Consider the following 12,924-nt stretch of genomic DNA (forward strand, 5'->3'; position numbering starts at 1 on the left):
TGCAAAGCCGCCTTTTCAGGTGGCCGGGCCCCGACTTCCCGCGCCTCCTCCGCGCGCGGCCCTGCCCGGCCCTGCCCGGACGCCCCAACCTCGCGCGCCCCAACCTTGCGCGCCACCGGCGACGCGGTGGCTCGGCCTCTGCCCCGCGGGGCTCCACCGCGCCAAAGCACTCACCTCGGCCGGGCTGCGCTCCCCGCGGGCCTGCGCCGAGACCGATAAATGGTATGCTATGACTAGAGGTATGATTACGTTATTATTATTAGTAATAATAAGAGTAAATGCTATTTAATTACGGGCGGCCGCATCCTGCTCCCGGCGCCGCCGCCCGGGCAGCTCGGTCCATGTGGCTCCGGAGCGCTTTACTTTCATTTCCAGCCCCCTCGGCCGGCCGCTCGCGGCAGCACCCGCTGGAGGCTCCGTCTCCCTGCAGCTCTCCCTCCTCGGGTCCTAGAGAGCGCAGCTCCTCCTCGCCTAGTCGCGCCCGGGGTGGGCGGCGCGGGCTGCGCACCTTGGGGGGAAGGGGTGGGGAGTCGGGAAGCCCCCCTTCCCAGTGGACGGTTCATGCCTGGAATTCACCTTGATTTTCTTTTAAAAGTGCCCTTCCTTGTCCGGGCTTTTTTTCTGACAGTTCTGCATTTCTGGAAGGATGCTGGACCAACCCAGCGTCTCTGTTCTCCAATATCCCCCCCCCCCCCCCCCCCCCCCCCCGCCGCTGCCCCCAATCCTAGCTAAAAGCCACACTCGACTTTCCAGGTGCTTCTCCAAGCCCCTAGTGGCTTTGTGCCCTTTTGGTTGATAATCAGAACTCAGTCGATCTCATTTGGCTGAGGTTTCATGTATGGAAAGTTAAAGGGAAAAAAAAATAAGAGCACTTGTTTAAGAAAGCCAGACTGATTTTATTCAAGGAAGGGCCATCATGGTGGGTTTAGGGACCACTGCAGTGGATGCAGAGACGTAGGGCTCATCTCTGAATTCAGCATGAACAATTAGAAATTCCTAAGAGCAAGGCAGGGCCAGCGGACAGAAAACTAAGAAGGGTAAGATGTGATTTCGACTAGCTCTACCTAACAGGATTCCATTTAAATATTTTTAAATTCAAGTTTTGGATATTTTTTGTTTGTTTTAAAATGATTTTAATTTTGTGTGTATGCGTGTTTTGGCTGCAGGTATGTATATGTACCATGCGTGTCCCTGGTGCTTGGCAGAGGCCAGAAGAGGGCGTTGGATCTCCTGAGACTGGAGTTAGAGAGGTTGTGAGCCGCTGTGTGGGTGCCAGGAATATAAGATGGGCCCTCTGGAAGAGCAGCCAGAGCTCACAACTGCTGAGCTGTCTTTTCTTGGAGATAGGTCAGGTACCGGAACATCACCTTGAGGACTGGTAGCGGATGAGGATGAGTGTTCATGGTATTCAGAGACGGATTCTAGTTAAACCCCTGTTCTAGTTTAGCAGGATTCTTGCTAAAATTTGGACAACTGGGCCAGGCAGGGTAGTACAGGCCTTCAATCCCAGCACCGAGGAAGCAAAGGCAGACCAGATCTCTGTGAGGTTGAGGCCAGTCTGGTCTAAATAGCAAATTCCAGGATAGTCAGAACTACATAGAGAGATGCTATCTCAAAAAATAATGATAATAATTTCTTTGGAAAAAATCTAAAAAGTAAAACAAAATTCAGACGATTCAGAGATAAATACAGAAGCCCAGAAGTCCAGACCAAGTTGAAAAGTTCAGGGGAGCCTAAGTAGAATTCTATCATAAAACGTCTCTTTGTTGGGTGGGGATCTCTCTAGAAGCGACTTAAGGTGGCTAAGAGGACCGAGGTAAAAGAGAGGTTAACCAAACAGATCTTCTGTAAGTATCCAAGGTCCTGCCTTAGAACTGGTAACAGGCAGGCTGGATTTGAATCCAGATCTTTGGATTCCAAACCATGTTTCTCCTACACTGTAAGTAGCTGCCCTCTTGATTGCTAGAGGACCCACCCCCAGTCAGCTGCCTCCCTCTTTCTTCTTCTGCATTTTATGCACATGCGTGTGTATGTATATTTAATTTATTGCAGATCATCTGTGAGCCTGGCAGACTTTATCTTTACAAATGTTATCTCTTCCACAAACACTTGTACCAGACATACCCTCGGGAACTATAGCTTTTTTTTTTTTTTTGAGGGAGACAAATTTTAAACACTGAAATACACTATGGCATGTGCTCAAGAGGGACAAGAATCTAGGGCCGTGTTTTCTTATTCAGTTCATAAAAGAATCCTGGAACGTGGGTTTTAGCATACCCATCTCAAGGATGGATAACTAAAGCTCAGAAGTTAAACTGTCCGAGGGGGCAGCTCTCACTCCAGACTTTGTACATCACACATGACCCGGCGGTTTCTAAGAAATGTCTCTTTAGGGCAAATTGGAAAGGGAACAAATGCTCATATGCTTCCTTTTTCTTTCTTTCTTTCTTTTTTTTTTTTTTTTCGAGACAGGGTTTCTCTGTGTAGCTTTTGGAGCCTGTCCTGAAACTTGCTTTGTAGACCAGGCTGACCTCAAACTCACAGAGATCTGCCTGCCTCTGCCTCCCAAGTGCTGAGATTGAAGGCATGCGCCACCACCACCCGGCTCTTTTCCTTTCTTTATGAGACAAGGTTTCTTCTCTGTAAGTCTGACTGTCTTGGGATTTGCTATATAGAGCAGGCTGGCTTCCAGTTGACAGAGGTCCGCCAGCCTCTGCCTCCCGAGTGCTAGGATTAAAGGCGCATCACCATGCCCTGCCTGCTTCTGAATTTTACATCAGCTGTTACAGGGAAGTGGCTGCCTTCTCCCTCCTCACTACCTTGAGATTAGCAAGCAAAAAACAAACAAAAAAATAGACTTTGGTACGACGAGGAGAGACAATCTCAGAAGCAAAGCATAGTCCAATGACTCTCAGATGTCACTGATGAGAAGACAAGCCTTGGGTCACTTGGGATAGACTCGAGATTATGGGCTCAAAGTAGTAACACTCTGACCCTGGCACCCTATGTGTGTGTGCGGGGGAAGTAGGGGATTCTGGGTAATGTGATGAGAATCACCTGGTCAACTTTAGGAAGCGGAAGATTTCCTTCTCTGCCGTTTGTTGACTATCTGACCCCAAGCGATTTTGCAGTGTCAGTTACCTCGTATCTAAAACCAAGATTTTAAAAACTGAACCAGACAGGCAGTGTGCCATACATTTGTCATGGAGGCAGGAAGCAAGAGAATCGGGCATTTAAGGTCAGCCTCAGCTAGCCCAAATTCTAACCGGCAATAAAGACTGAACAAAGTCATTTTCCAAGCCTCCTGTGCGATGTACACTGGCGGATTCCTGACAGCTTACCACATCAGGCACCATGGTTAATAGCGCTCTCGTTTCAGGGACAAGGATGCTGAAGCCAGTTGGATTGCTACATCCTGTCTCAGATGAATTAGTTGGCAAGAGGCCTGAAGATTCTGCCATCCCCAGCTGCTGGTGGAGTACCAGATAGCCTTTAGGGGACGTGTCTGTCAATGAAGGGAGATCTGGCTGGATGCTAGCTTCTCAGGTTTTCAATAGGACATCAGTTTGAGGGTTTTTTTTTTTGTTTTGTTTTTTTTCAAGGCAGGGTTTCTCTGTAGCTTTGGAGCCTGTCCTGGCACTCACTCTGTAGACCAGGCTGGCCTCGAATGCACAGAGATCCAGTTTGATCTGGACTGCCAGAGACACCCCAACCGGAGGTGGGGTGCTTTGAAGACTAGTGACAGGAATCTCGCACCAATACATTGTCCAGTTGTTCAGCTGTGAGCCTATGTCCTCATTTCAAAGCCGAAGTACCATTGACAGCCTCTGCCTGTTTATCCTGAGCAAAGGCATGCATATGCGGAGTCTCCTACCAGCTTAAAAGCCCTAGAAGGTAGGGATTGGTTTTACCCACATTTGGACCAGGAATAGACATAACTGGTTAATGACTAGATCAAGGTCACACGCGTCTAAGGAAGAGGCAGGACATGATCCTGTCTCCGACTGATTACCTGTCCTAAAAGCCCTAACCACTGTACCATGACGGGGCATCTTAATTCTGGATCTGTCACTCGTTCGTTACTCTCAAGGACTCGAGTGAACCTCTGGAGGTGGGACTCCAAGGCTCATGCTCCCAGCCATGAGGAATTTACAAGTATACCACCCATGTATTCTTTTCACCTTCTGCACCGGGCTTAGACCCTGCTGCTTCCTAGGAGAGCGTGAGCTCATGACTACCTTTGTCGAAGTCATGTTCAGGTTCATTCACTCAGTCAACAAGCCTTTGTGGCCAGGTCCCAGGTCTTAGACCTCCCACTAAAGTACTTGACTTTGTGCCACTTAGGGAAGGATCCAGGATATATTCACAAATTTAACCTTAGTTCCTTCTTCCTCATCTGTAAATTGGGCGTGTGGTGGGCTGAATGTGTCCATGTATTGAAACCTCAGTGTGGTGTGAGACCTTCGGGCCATAACCAGGCCATGTGGGTGGAGTCCTCGTGAGCCCTTACAAGAAAAGACACCAGAGGAGAGATGGCTCAGTGGTTAAGAGCACTGACTGCTCTTCCAAAGGTCCTGAGTTCAATTCCCAGCAACCACATGGTGGCTCACAGCCATCTGTAATGAGATCTGGCGCTCTCTTCTGGCCTGCAGGCATACACATAGACAGACTATTGTATACATAATAAATAAATAAAAATTAAAAAAAAAGACACCAGAGAAGATTGCAGGTGAGGGTGCATCTGTCAGCCAGGAAGAGGTTTGTCTGTCTGTACACCAAAAGCCTGATCCTGTGGCACCTGATCCCGCACCTTGAACATTCCGGAGCTAAATAAATGCTTTATGTCACTAACGTCCCCCTACCTATGGTACTTGTTAATACAAGCTGAGTTAACATGGGTAGGGGGTGGGGGGTCATGAGAAATACATTGCTAGATGTTTTTTATCATCGTGCAAACATTACAGAGTGACAGAGCCTACAGCATACCGAGGCGACATGTTATATGCAGTCATGTGTGTTGTTCATTGTTATTGGAAACCTCGTTGTGACTGTTCTTATCCTATAAGGTTCTATGAAGCTTAATTTTTTTTGGGGGGGGGGACAGAGTCACACTATATGGCCTTTCCTAGCCTTGAACTCGGAGACCTAAGTGCTACAATTAAAAGCATGTACCATCACACCCAGCTCATCGATTGCTTTTATATATTTTTATATTTTTATTGTGGTTTGGGGGGATTAAAAACAGAACGAAGCAGGGCCTTATGAACGTTAGTCTTATCCTGTCACGCAACTCAACTCTCAGTCCCTATGACGGCGAATTATCTGTGTGACATGAATGGGCTGCAGCGTGCCAGACAGCAGACAAGCAAATGATGCCAAACATTATTCTGGGCATCTCTGTGAGGATGTTTTCTAGATGAGGTTAGCTTTTCAGTTGACAGCCTGAGGAAAGCAGATTGCCCTGTGGAAGGGGAATGGGCTGCAGCCAATCAGTGGGAGGTCTAAACCCTATGTCTTCAAGCTGGGACATTGGATTTTGTCTTCTACCTTTGTCCAGCCGAAACGTGACATCTCCCCTGAACCTCCTCACCGCACTGGAAGGATGCCATCCACTTTCTTGAGTCTCCAAATGCAAATCCTAGTGCTTGCCACAGGGCTCAGTTTAGAATATTTGCAAGGTCCTGGACTTGATCCAGAGCACGGAGGGTACAGTGGGGATCGTCAGTCCCTCTACTCATGTGAACCAGTTCCTTGCAAGCGAATCTATCCATCCATCCCTGCAATTAGTTCTGTTTCCTCTGAGAACCCTGATGCACGGTCACTGTAAGGATAAGTAAAGCAAGGAAAGCGTTGATGTCTGTGTAATTGCTAATTTACAAAATAAAAAAAAATGGAGCCAGGCGTAGTGGTACCTGTCTTTAGCCCTAGCGCTAGGTAGGCAGAGGCAGATCACTATGAGATCCAGGCCAGCGAGAGTTACAGGGTGAGTGTAGTGCTTTGAAGAAGATGTCCCTCCTAGTCTCAGGCATTTGACAACTTGATTTCTTGGTGGTGGTGGGGCTGTGCTATGTGGGAAGGCTTAGGAGGTGTGGCCTTGCTGAAGGAAGTATGTCATTGGGGTGGGCTATGAGAGTTTTAAGGCTCCCGTGACTTGTGGTTTGTTCTCCTTGTTTCACGCTTGTGGCTCAAGATGTGAGCTGCCAGCCGTCAGTCAGTTCAGGTTGCCATTACCTTTGCTTGCTGACATGCTTCCCTGCCATGACAGACTCAGGTCCTTCCTTCTCAAACCGTAAGTCCAAGAAGTCCAATTAGACTCTTTTTCTTGGTGCTTTATCACAATAAAAGTGATGAGCACAGAAGTTGTTACAGGAAAGTCAGCTATTGCTGTAAAGAACCTGGCCGTGCTGTTTCTGAGAGGAATAGGCGAGACTTTAGATCTGGACTAGGTGAGTGGTTGAATACTGTAAGCCTGGCTAATTGGTATGCTGTGGAAGGGGCCTGTGTTGAGAGCAGTGTGGACGGTGGAGGGCGAGCTCAAGAGGTTTCTGAAGAGAAAACTCCTACCAACAGGGCTAGAGGTCATTCCTTTGTTATTCTGGCTGTTCTTTGCCCTTGACCTAAGAATTTGCTTAAAAAGTAATGGACTAATTCTTCGGGCAGAGACGGTTTCAAGACGACAATATTTAATCCGTAGCAGTTTGGGTTTTGTTGAGACAGGGTCTCATCGTGTGGCTCTTGCTGGCCTGGAACTTGCTAGGTAGTGGAGGCTCTTCTTAAACTCAGAGAGATCCTTCTGCCTCTGCTTCCTGGGCACCAGGATCAAAGGTAAGCATGAACACCATGCCTGACATATGGTTCTTATTAATGACTTGTTCTACAGGTCTACAGTGAAAAAGAACAAGCTGGGAAGAAAAAAATACAAACTACAAATACAAGAAAAAGAGCCCCACTAAATATGTCTCAGCCAAGGCTGGTGCTGAAAGAGATGGGATCAACATGGCTAAGGAGAGGCCTACTGTTCTAAAGTGGAGTAGAGGGAAGAGTGTCCTCAGGGTCCTCCATCAGCAGGCTAAACTTCCAATTTGTAAAAGGAAAAACCAGAAGGGGGCTTTCACCCCTAGAAAGCAACTGAAAACAAAAGCTGCTGCTAATGGCACTCAAGGGGGTCCGTCCTAAACTGTCCTCAGACCTTGGCAGTCCACAAGGCACTGGGTTTAAAGGGGGAAGAAAGCAAGAGTAAAGGTGTTGCAGACTTTCCTCTGGTTCTGGAGAGCCCTTGAGGCCAAGCACACAGGACAGAGGAGTCTCTGCAAAAAGGCCCTGAGAAGGCCGGGAGTCCTGAAAGGCCACTGAATGAAGCCATGAAAGTGAAGCCTGGGTTGCATTGGAGACTAGAAGATGTTGCTGATGCTAGAGCCATGGGATATCTGTCTAGAAGAGATACACACAGGAAGTGGAACCAGGGGAGAGAGAGAGAGAGAGAGAGAGAGACAGAAAGAGAGAGAGAGAGAGAGAGAGAGAGAGAGAGAGAGGTGTTGCAGGTAGCGCAAAACTGGAAGGGCAGAGCCATCTAAGTCCTTTGGAAGTTAGGTATCAGATGTTAGGGCTGGAAGGATGGTCCAGCAGTTTATAGTGCTTACTGCTCTTCCAGAGGACCCTGGTTCAATTCCCAGCTCCCACATGGTGGCTCACAATTGTTAACTTCATTTCTAGGGAATCTGAAACCCTGTTTTGACCTCTGTTGGCATCAGGCATGCACATGGTACACATACAAACATTCAGGCAAAATACTTACACATAAAAGAAAAATAAATAAATGCAATAAAATTGTTTTTTGTTTTATTTTGTTTTGTTTTTCTTTGGTTTTTCAAGACTGGGTTTCGCTGTAGCTTTGGAGCCTGTCCTGGACTAGCTCTTGCAGACCAGCCTGGCCTCAAACACTCAGAGATCCACCTGCCTCTGCTTCTGGAGTGCTGGGATTAAAGGTGTGCACCACTGCCCAGCTAAAAGAAATTTTGAAGGAAAAAAAACCTTCAAACATCAAACATGGAGCTATAATATTCGGCGTTTGCCCTGCTGGTTTTCAGTCTTGCTCTGGTCCAGTATTTCCTTATTATGCTCCCTTTCCTCTGTGAAATGGTAATGTGTATCCTATGCCTTTGTATGTTGGAAGTATGTGGTTTACTTTTTTATTTTACCAGGGGTTTCAATTGAGAGATTGTCTTGGATCTAAAAAATACTTTGGTCGTTTTTGGTTTTGGTTTTTCCAGACAGGGTTTCTCTGTGTAACAGACCTAGTTCACCTGGAATTCACTCTGTAGACTCGGCTGGCCTTGAATTCAGAGACATGGCTGTCTCTGCCTTTCAAGTGCAGGAATTAAAGGCTAGTGCCACCACCACCTGGCCTTTTTTTTTTTTAATCTATTTATTATATTTATGTCTCTCCTGTATGTACACCTCCATGCCAGAAGAGGGCACTAGATCTCATTACAGATGGCTGTGAGCCACCAAGTAGTTCCTAGGAATTGAACTCAGGACCTCTGGAAGAGTAACCAATGCTCTTAACCTGAACCATCTCTCCAGCCCGGAGACTTTTGTCTTGTAACTGTGAAAGGCTATGAGTACCATTGAAGTTGGACTAAATGCAGTTTGCATTCTGAGATGGCCAGGAGCCTATGGGGGCCAGAGACTGGAAAGCCGTGTTTCAATGAGAAAGTCCTCCATCGTCTTAGACATTTGGATACTTGGTCCTTTGCTACTGGTGCTGTTTGGGGAGGTTTAGGAGGTGTGACCTGGCTGCAAGAAAGGTGACACTTGGAGTGTTTAAACATGCCTCGTGTCGTTTCTAGCTCACTCTTTCTGCTTTTGTGAGCTTGCAGTGAAAGACATAAGCTTTCAACACCCCGTTCCTGCCACTATGCCTGCTTCAGGCTGCCACCCCTCCCTGACATGACAGACCTATCCCTCTAGAACTGGAAGCCCAAGTGAGCTCTTTTTTCTATAAGTTGCCTTGCTCCTCTTTTTTTTGTGTGTTACTCATAGCAACAAAAAAGTAACAAGGGGGGCTGGAGAGATGGCTCAGAGGTTAAGAGCACTGGCAGAGGTCCTCAGTTCAATTCCTAGCAACCACATGGTGGTTCACAACCATCTATAATGGGATCTGATGCCCTCTTCTGGCAGAACATTGTATACTTAATAAATAAAATCTTTTAAAAAAAAAAGTAACAAAGGCAGTGAGATCCTGTCTCAGATAAATAAACCAGGCACCATTGGCCATGTCTATAATTCCAGTACCTGAGAATGGGGACAGGAGGATCAGGAGTTCGAGGACCATTGCGATGGTTTACTGGGAAGAGGTACCTGCCACAGAGTCTGAGGTCCAGACACACGCTGTGACTCCCTGCCACTAACACACACCCACAAAGAAATAAACATAAACAGGTTTTCCTCATTTAAAATAGTAGGTGGAGGCTAGAGAGGTGGAACGCTGGTTAAAAGCGCTGGCTGTTCCTCCATAAAACCTGGGTTCAATTCCCAGCCCCCAAATGCTGGCTCACAACCATCTGTAACTCTAAATCCAGGGATCTGTCACCTTCATCTGGCCTCTTTGTGTACTCCATGAACATAGTGCACAGGTATACATGCAGGCAAAACACTCATACCCTTAAAATAATCAACTTTTAAAAAGAGAGTCACGAGCCTCAAATATAAAACAGCCAGTGACAGACAATTGTAATACAATGTCAATACTGTAATGCATGAATTAATCTTAGTTCCGGTTGTTCACAGTATTATGAAAATGGTCATCCCAGCATTTGGGAGGCTGAGTCAAGAGATCTCATGAGTTCAAGGCCAGCTTGGGCTATGTAGTAAGACTGATCCTGTGAAAAAGTAAATAATTAAATGTAAAAGTTCCATAAAAAAATTCACATATGGCAGGGGATACAGCTCTGAGGCTAGGAACACACACTGCTTTGGAGAGGACCTGAAACATGTTAATATAACATATTAATTATAAACATGTTACTTATATAATGGTCAAAAAGTTAGCCAGGCAGTGGTGGCACTTGGGGGTCAGAGGCAGGCTGATCTCTGAGTTTTGAGGCCAGCTTGGTCTACAAAGCGAGTTCTAGGATAGCCAGGGCTGTTACACAATAAGAGAAACCAACCAAACAAACAATTCCTTTTTTTTTTTTTTTTGAGAGGTATATAGTTGTTTTACTTGCAGGTATGTTTGTGGACTACATGTCTACCTGTGTGCAATTCATGCAGAGACCAGAAGAGGACGTTGGGTGCCCGGGGACTGGAGTTACAGACTGCTGTGAGCTACCATGTGGGTGCTGGGAATTGAATCCCAGTCTTCTGAATGAGCAGCCAGTGCCCTTACCTGCTGAGTCATCTCTCCAACCCTACCTCACACATTTTTTAAAACTTCTTTGTTTTAAAAAACTTATTGATGTAAAAGTGTCAGATTCCCCTGGACTTGGAGTGACAGACAGTTGTGAGCCGCAATGTGGATGCTCGGACTTGAACCTGGGCCCCCTAGAAGAAGTCAGTGCTCTTAACCCCAGAGCCATCTCTCCAGCCCCTCCTTACACATACCTTTTAAATACTCTTTAAGAGGAAGTTGTAGACAGCACGCTCCTTTGTCTCTAATCATTTCAGTACTTTTCTCCAGGAAGGCAGTCTTGTTCTGAAAACATAAGAGGAAAATATCTGTCGCCCCAATCTCTCATTCAGCCACCAGCCCAGACTACTAATGTGATTCCATACACAGTTTCCCCACATGCCCAGCAACAGTTATTTCTGCAGCAGATAATGGCTGGGTGTCCTCCTAGGACTTTAGGAATATGTGCTAACAAGAGGGTACAAGGACTGTTATTGTTATTTTATTTCACAATATCACACATAACCCACAGTACAATAAAATAAATAAATTTAGTATCAATACTAAGATTTAGTATATAGACAAATTTTGCTAATTCTCTCAATATTGTATTTTCTTTCTTTTCTTTTTCTTTTTTCCTTTGGAGCCTGTCCTGGAACTAGCTCTTGTAGACCAGGCTGGTCTCGAACTCACAGAGATCTGCTTGCCTCTGCTTCCCGAGTGCTGGGATTAAAGGCGCCCGACGTATTTATTTATTTTTCAGTGCTGGCGATGAACACAAGCCATTGTAAGCACGATGCTGAGCTGGACCCCCAGAACAGCCATCTTCATCTCTTACTCAGTAATATTCTTCAATTTGCACGGCACACAGAACTTAGGGACAGTACAGACCAGTTATTCTGGAAGGTGATCTTGGTTTTGTTTCTCTGTTTTGGTATTTTTTTTCCCCCATGATCTGATTAATATTATGAATTGAAGGAATGGACAGCGATGCTGCATCCTCAATGTGCCGAACTGTGAGGTTATGATGGTGTGTTTGTTTTGTTATTGATGTTAATATGGGCCAATTGTTTCTACTATAAAATAGCTATTTTTTTTCCAATCTTCTTGGAATTCTTGGAGTTTCCTTTCAATTTCGTGGGAACCAAAAGAAAATAAAAGTCTTTCTTTTCGTCAAGTGGATCCCTACTACAGCTGAAGACACCCCTCGCTGTGCCTTTGACATCATCGCCTTTGTCAATAAAGTTGCACGAATGAGAGCGCAAACCTCTACGGAAGGATGCGGCGCTTTGCCGCATAGTCTGCCGGGATTTGTAGTCTGCGGGTGCTCCCGTCAAGCACCGTCCTACGTAGTCCAGCCAAGAAAGAGCCAGAAGCCGAGAGGGCGGGCGGAAAGAGGGTTGCTAACTCGGAGCGCGGTGCTTCATAGGAATTGTAGTTCGTCACGCAAGTCCAGCCATACTCGTGCCTGCGGACAGGACTTTCCTTCCCGGGAGGCTCCGCACGCGGGCCCGGCAAAACCCCACCTCGGCTTGAACAAATCAAATCGAAGGAAAGAAACTGCCGGCTTTCAAAAATCCTCCTCCGCCGCCATCATCGCTGGAGATCCTGGAGCAGGTGGTGTGCACAAGCGAGACGAGCAGCCGCTGCAGCGAGGACAGTCGGGCGGGACTGCGCACTGGGACCGTCGTACGGGGGCGCGGTGACCGGCCCGTCCCTCACGTGGGCTCTCGAGCCGTCTCCGACGCTCCGCACCGACGCGCGTTCCGTCGCCCCACGCGGCGGCGCCGCCTGTTTGCGGTGAGTCGGGGCCCTCGTGTTGTTCTGTCACCTGCCTGGGCCACCAGAGCCTGGGTGGGGCGAAGCGATCGCCTCGTGCCTACTCCTTGACTTCGCGGCGCCCACCGCGGCCCCGCGTGGTGGGGAGGGGCGCTGGACAGCGCTGACCCTTTCACGTTTGGGGAAACTGAGGCCTCGAGAGGACCCATTCCTCAACTGTCTTTCGTAGCGCTGCTGCCCGGGGTGGCGTCTCATGTTGGCATCCATCTCACCTGGAGGCGGTGCGAGCCGCCTGGTGTTCCGGGTGGGGCCCCGCCGCCCATCGCCGCCTACCCAAGTCAGCCCACGTCCGCGCGGGAAGCCTGGCATGAGTCACTGCTGACGCTTTGCCGGGTCGATGGATGGATGTGCACCTGAGGACGCCTCCCACGCGGCCGCCCAGGAGGAGAGGGCGTTTGTGTATTGACCGTTTGTATGTGCTCCCTCGCAGGCTGGCTGCTGACCTTGGACAGATCTATTCCAGCCCCTCTGTGCTTTGGTTGGTCAGCCTTTAAAGCGAACGGGGGAGGGCCTGTGTGCGCCTGTGTGTCTCCGTCCCCTGAACTAAGAATGTCTCCTTTCCACCTGAAGCCTTACCACCGCCGCCACATTTTTAACCCTGTTGCCCCATCTAAGAACTGTAACAGGTGACAGTTTCTCATCTTCGTGTTGTCATTCTTGAGGAGCTCCTAAGCAATGTCAGGCTTTCTACCGGGACG

At 47.8% G+C, this 12,924-nt stretch overlaps 2 protein-coding genes across 6 annotated transcripts in view; one reads left to right on the plus strand and one right to left on the minus strand.

Annotated features, from left to right (window-relative positions):
• The window catches only part of Zc3h7b (zinc finger CCCH-type containing 7B), a 54,884-nt gene extending 54,283 nt beyond the window's left edge, over nt 1–601 (minus strand). The window contains exon 1 of one of the 2 annotated variants that reach the window (XM_041672456.1): nt 175–601. The gene's annotated coding sequence lies outside the window, so the exon portion shown is untranslated. The remainder of the gene's footprint in view (nt 1–174) is intronic. The other variant, XM_041672455.1, reaches the window with a different exon arrangement.
• Rangap1 (Ran GTPase activating protein 1) overlaps nt 203–12,924 on the plus strand; it is a 37,376-nt gene continuing 24,654 nt past the window's right edge. Inside the window, exon 1 of one of the 4 annotated variants that reach the window (XM_041672459.1) lies at nt 203–222. The gene's annotated coding sequence lies outside the window, so the exon portion shown is untranslated. Of the gene's footprint in view, nt 223–11,968; nt 12,188–12,686; nt 12,705–12,742; nt 12,853–12,924 lie in introns of those variants that run through there. The other 3 variants (XM_041672458.1, XM_041672457.1, XM_041672460.1) reach the window with 3 other exon arrangements.

The sequence above is a fragment of the Microtus oregoni genome, unplaced genomic scaffold (genome assembly GCF_018167655.1).
Source record: "Microtus oregoni isolate MIOR12 unplaced genomic scaffold, Mior012 000022F_ref0000154, whole genome shotgun sequence".
Taxonomy (NCBI): Eukaryota; Metazoa; Chordata; class Mammalia; order Rodentia; family Cricetidae; genus Microtus; species Microtus oregoni.